We start from the raw sequence: 6,585 nt of genomic DNA, 5'->3' as shown, positions 1-6,585 counted from the left end.
CAATGTCTATGATGAATGTCTCCTCTAAAATGAATGTCTATTGTCTAAGATTACTTACGTAGATGCTGATTCATGACCAGAGAGAGGAAAGACGAAAGAAATGATCTTACTTTAAGAGAAGTTAGAGAACATAAAAAAGCAATTATTTCCTAGGGGGCGCGATCAATCAAAATCAGATCCACAATTACAACTGACCTAATTCCTCAATTAGACATCCTCACAGAGGACAGTGCAACAACATGCATACGTCCGCAAAGTGACATGGAGACCGTAAACATCAAACTATTAAACGGAATGAAGATTGAAGCACCATAAAACCATTAGGCAAAACAAAACAAACATAAGCGTAATAATATGCGGGGCATTCAGCGTAAATGAGCGTAAATAAGCGTAATGATATGCGGGGCCATAAAATCTCGTCAAGGTCACAGAATGAAAATTCTAATTGTTTTAATGGCTTTTCTAAAAACGTAACATTGTTGAAAACTCCCCCGCAATACTTCGACACTCCGGAGTAGACTGACCGGAGACGAAGATAATGATCGAAGTGCGTTTTCTTTGGCCAGCCACTCACTAGAGCAGGTAGACCTGACAGGTTCACCTGAGGTCCGCCTGTCAGGTCTACCTGTTACCTGATGAGCACACGCACTATCAGGTGCGGACCTGATAAAGTGTACCTGTCAGGTCTACCTGATAGAGAGCGGCCTTTGGTTGATCACGTCGTATTTTTCAAAATCTGTGTCTACACATAGTCGACTCCGTCGATCGACGAGGTGAAGAGGTGAATCTATGTTGTCGAGGCAGTTTACGGTGGGTAGCAATTTTGGAAATTGTTGAATAACTTCCACCCCGTCTCACGATCTAGCGAGTCTCTCCTATATAACATGTCAACGATTCTATGCGCTATAAGCAACAAGTAAAACAACTTCAGACTCCAAATAGGTACATATTTCTGTCATCGCTTGAAATATTGAAAACTTCTACCGCATATAGGGAAGTCTGGAACCGATAATAGCTGAGAGCTCAAATGTTCTGTCATCCCCTCAATTGCAATTGGACAGCGGTGTTCAAACTGTTTTCTTTTCGTTCGGAGCCCCTTTTATGCCACAACTGCTTATCAACGGCGATATCACTTTGAATGCACCAGTTCCAGATGGATCACTGCAACGATGGGCGTGAAGTTCGCACTATCCGCATGGGTGATCATCTGGACAATCGCGGGCTGCTGGCTTTTCCCGGCTCCCGGCCCCACTTAGGCTGGGTGAGATTATTTTGAGAAGGAGAGTAGCTTGTCACCAAATCGAGGGTGTTTTCGGTGAAGGGGATTTTATCCTCTTTTCCGCTAGAAGCTACGAGACTACTCATTTGAACCTCACACACACTGAATCGGTTCAAGAAAATCCAGCAGGACGCGATTCCTCAGATGGTCACCTGTCAGATGGTCACCCGTTAGATGGTCACCCGTCAGATGGTCACCCGGTCACCCGTCCGATGGTCACCCATCCGAATCACAACCACGTTGCTTAACTTCAGTGATCCATTGAAAAAGAAAATCAATATCAATTGAAAACTAGTGCATTTACATAACACCGATTTCTAGAATTAGGTATTTTTCTTTCGAGAAGCTTTCAGAAACATCTTGGATTTAATATGGTTCAGTACAGGCGCCACCACGCCCAAAAGAAGTGAAATTCCGAAAGAGAAATACAACCACTGGATTCAACTGGATACATTTTGGAAACGGCTACTCTACGAAGGCACCTCATTACTGGGGTCACATGAGACTCATTGCTATTAGTTGTGTCATCTATTATCTGTCAAAGGCAAGTAAGAAGAGATTGCGTCACTAGGACTCTTCTGATGGATTTATGAATGCGTCTTTGAAATTCTGGACATGTCTTTTCCTTGTAGAATATAAAAAGGAAAAAAGGGGCTATTATGGGGCCCCTATCTCCCAATAGGATCCGATCTATCCCCTAAACTAACTTGAGCGTACTTGGGCGTTGGGTAGGCGAGCAAAGGTTTTCAACATGTCTGCCAAATTTTGTCACACTCGGGCAAACCATTCGGGAATTAAATTGAAACAACGAATTATCGGCTAATTCTGCTTACTTATCTTACAGAAGCTGCAGCAAATCTTCATTAGCATATTCTGAGAAATATGAAATCATCCACGGCGAGTCACACGTTCTGTCCCATTGTACAACTACAACGCTACACTACAACTACAACAGTAAACTAAACAAATTTATTGAAACACGTAAACAAACGAGATGCAGAAAATGACACAGAAGACATGCGGGGATTTGTGGCGTTCAGCGTGGAACTTCTCAAACTGCAGGTAGGTACGTAGAATGAAGGAGAAAAATTACCACCTGGATTATTTGGCTATAGTTGTCGACCTCATTTGAGTGGGAAAAGACTTGGTAAAAGAAGATTGTTGGGCTATAGACCACTTTGAAGAAGACCTAGGGGAAGAAGAAAAATTATCCTGGTTGGGAGACTTTAGAAAATGGTTTGCACAATCCTCAGAACAGTTATTCAGCCTCAGAACAGGCCGAGAACAAAGAGCAAATGGAAATCATGATCGCCAACCTTCAGTAGGACGCAATACTACAAGAAGAAGATTTAAGAGTGCGTTATCCACAAACATCAGAGGACCAGTCTAGTTACCTTGAATAAGGTATCTTGTCGATCCTAGCTTTGATTAAAATATCGATAAAAGTCTAGCAAATGCCTATAAACTTACCTGATGAACTCTGAAACCTTAAACAATTAGTCAATCACACAATATTTGTGTGCAATTTCACGAATTCACGTTATCACTTGAGCGCATAAGTGATCCCATTAATCAAATGTCAACAAGAATTTAACAAATACCGAACTAAATAGTCTAAATACCTAGTTTTGTAGGAAGAAGTGGGGGGATTTTGAGAGCGCAGCCAGGACGCGGTCAAGTCCAGATGAGGGCTCTCAAGTTTCCTAATTTCCATCACGTGAAAAAAAAAACTTTATAATCAGCAGGTAGTTATTATTTTTATTATTTATTTTTCATAGTATGTAAGCCAACCTTGTAACATTTTCTAAAAAATAAATACAAATAAATTTATCTAATCTAATCTAAATCTAACTTTTCCATACTTTGATTACTTTGGTGTTATAGGGCACTGGATTGTTTGGCTATAGTTTTCGACCCCACTTGAGTGAGAAAAGACTTGGTAAAAGAAGATTGTAGTTGGGCTATAGACCACTTTGAAGAAGACCAAGGGGAAGAAGAAAAATTATCCTGGTGGGAAGACTTTAGAGAATGGTTTGCACAATCCTCAGAACAGTTATTCAGAGCCGCCGAGAACAAAGAGCAAATAGAAATCATGATCGCCAACCTTCAGTAGCACGCGGTATTACAAGAAGAAGATTAATATCAAATGCCTTGAGACTATGCTTAGCACGAACTTAAGAGCCAGCATTTTGTTCATAAATATGGGTGTAAGAGTGCGTTATCCACGAACATCAGAGGGCCAGTCTAGTTACCTTGAATAAGGTATCTCGTCGATCCTAGCTTTGATTAAAATATCGATAAAAGTTCAGCAAATGCCTATAAACTTACCTGATGAACTCTTAAACCTTAAACAATTAGTCAATCACACAATATTTGTGTGCAATTTCACGAATTCACGTTATCACTTGAGCGCATAAGTGATCCCATTAATCAAATGTCAACAAGACAAAGAATTTAACAAATACCGAACTAAATAGTCTAAATACCTAGTTTGGTAGGAAGAAGTGGGGTGATTTTGAGACAGAGCTTTTTGAAAACATGTAGATATTAGGCTGCTAAAATATCCTTATGAAAGACATTGCCACAATTCTGACGGACAAAACAGTTTTAAAGGAAAAATCTAAAATCTGGCTCTTTCAGCAAGTTTTAAAACCTTTTAAGTTTAAAAGAAATCGCCCCAAACTACCCTACGTTATCATTCTTCTCACCTATTTATTTCGTTCATTTGTGTTTTCTTTGCATTACAATATTTACTTGTATAATACGTTTTTGATTAATTCTCTGTCTCAGTAATGCAATGATATCAAATTCGTGAAGTAATTTAGTAGATACATACCCGCAGTTCGAGGAGTTTATTAAAACTGTTAAAGTGTCTTAGAACCAGAGACGTGTCATCTGTGGAAGCTAGGGAAGCATCCCTCTAATCTGGATTCTAAAAAAAAAGAAGCACTCCTCTAAGGGTTTTTCGCCCCCCCCTCGTTCCCATTCACCAAAAATACGAGTAGTAAGTGACCATCTAATGGTCGATCAGTACTGGATTTCGACTGAAACCGTGCACTGCCTCGTAAACATGGGTTCACCTCGTCGTTTGACGGCGTCGACTATGTGTGGACATAGCTGTGTATTTCCAAGATCACCAGCAGATGGATCAACTGTACATGCATTCTTAGCTTCCCCTATTGAAGATCTCAATATACGACACTGCTCCCAATATAATAACAATAATTCTAAATACACTGATTGTGATTACACTGAAACATCATGAAGACCCAACCTGGATGCTAAGATTTACAAGATCATCAGCAGATGGACCAACTGTCTCTGGATTCTTAGCTTCCCCTTTTAAAACCTCACACCACGTCACTGCTCCAAACGTAATTACCCTGATTTACACCGAAAGACCGAAACATTCGCGATATCGTGTACACACTACATCAAAGAGGCGTCTAAGTTGTGAACCAGCGTGTACTTATTGTTGTGTCTAATAGAGCGAGGTGCAGATATACTAATTGCTTGCATCTTTGCTGCAAGTATTGTTTGCTTTATGTGACCCGCCGCCGCACAGTAGTTTCACCAGATGCCAAAACCTGTGAACTATGTGGATACTGGGTCCGAGGAAAACTGAACTATGGATGTTTAGTTTGGTGATCCGATTGAAACAAGCTGGGTCCGTCCCTCCGGGAATTTATTAGCCCGTAGTTTATTCGATCGTGATTAGATCACCCGTCAGATGGTCACCCGTCAGATGGTCACCCGTCAGATGGTCACCCGTCAGATGGTCACTTGTCCGATGGTCACCCGTCAGATGGTCACCCATCCGAATCACAACCACGTTGCTTAACTTCAGTGATCAATTGAAAATAGTGCATTTACATAACACCGATTTCTAGATGTATTTTTCTTTCGGGAAACTTTCAGAAACATCTTGGATTTAATACGGTTCAGTACAGGCACTACCACGCCAAAAGAAGTGAAATTCCGAAAGAGAAATACAACCACTGGATTCAACTGGATACATTTTGGAAACGGCTTTTCTACGCAGGCATCTCATTACTGGGGTCACATGAGACTCGTTGCTATTAGTTGTGTCATCTATTATCTGTCAAAGGCAAGTAAGAAGACTAGAAGAGATTGCGTCACTAGGACTCTTCTGATGGATTTATGAATGCGTCTTTGAAATTCTGGACACGTCTTTTCCTTGTAGAATATAAAAAGGAAAAAAGGGGCTATTATGGGGCCCCTATCACCCAATAGGATCCGATCTATCCCCTAAACTAACTTGAGCGTACTTGGGCGTTGGGTAGGCGAGCAAAGGTTTTTAACATGTCTGCCAAATTTTGTCACAATCGGACAAACCATTCGGGAATTAAAGTGAAAGCCAGCCTAGTTGGCTTAGTTGGTAGTGCGTCTGCCTTGTAAGCGCTAGGCCGCGGGTTTGATTCCCGCCGGGGGCGGATTTTATCCTGATGGGATAATGTTCGTTCTCGGAACGGCTGGCTTTCTCCTATCCTGTCTTCCTTGTCTCTTCGATTTCGGGATGATAAGACCTCAGCAGTTACAGTTCCCTCTAGCAAACCTCTTGAAGAAAAGAGGATTGAAACGCTACTTGTTCTTTCTGTCTCTTAATCAGAGATGATTCAGAAAGTCCATTGTGCAAAGATATTCTTTAGAAATGAGCCCAAAACCAGAATCCGCCCAACTGATGTGGATTCCAAAACAAAAGAATCTCAACAGCTCAATTGAATAAACCGTATCTTGCAATACAAATCACTCTTCAACTAGAAATGCATCTATCCGAAGATAATCTTGTTTAGGGTTTTCCTAAAGACCGAAGCGGTCTTTATGGAATAGCGACATTCGCGAAAATTTCCAAAGGTTTGAGCTTTTTGGTCATGCTCCTGTCACATTCCGAGTAACTGACTTGATTGCTTGTTTGTGATCTTAACTTTACGTATCACTACCAGATTATTCCTACCAGACTGCTTTAAGATGGTGGAAGGATTTTGTGAGTTTAAACTAGCTTGAAACATAATCTGGAAAATCTGGACTCATTACAAGGTCTAATTTTTTAAAATCACAAACAGGTAATTTAGAGAGTGAAAATTTTGTAGGTAGGTACAACATCAAAATTTTGTAAAGGTGCGTAAAAACGTAGTCGATTGACGTCGATCTACATCGATCGCCGTCGCGTCGTTATTATGTGGACACACCTTAAGATATCAAAATGCATGTCTCTGTGCAGAGGGAAGGAACCTTTTTCAGGTCGGTGAGTCTCACTAGAACCCTGTATCTCAGGTGATGTCTTA

Source organism: Diaphorina citri, unplaced genomic scaffold (genome assembly GCF_000475195.1).
Source record: "Diaphorina citri unplaced genomic scaffold, Diaci psyllid genome assembly version 1.1 scaffold375, whole genome shotgun sequence".
Lineage (NCBI taxonomy): Eukaryota > Metazoa > Arthropoda > Insecta > Hemiptera > Psyllidae > Diaphorina > Diaphorina citri.
The sequence above is the reverse complement of the archived record's forward strand: the minus strand, read 5'-3'. Positions refer to the sequence as shown.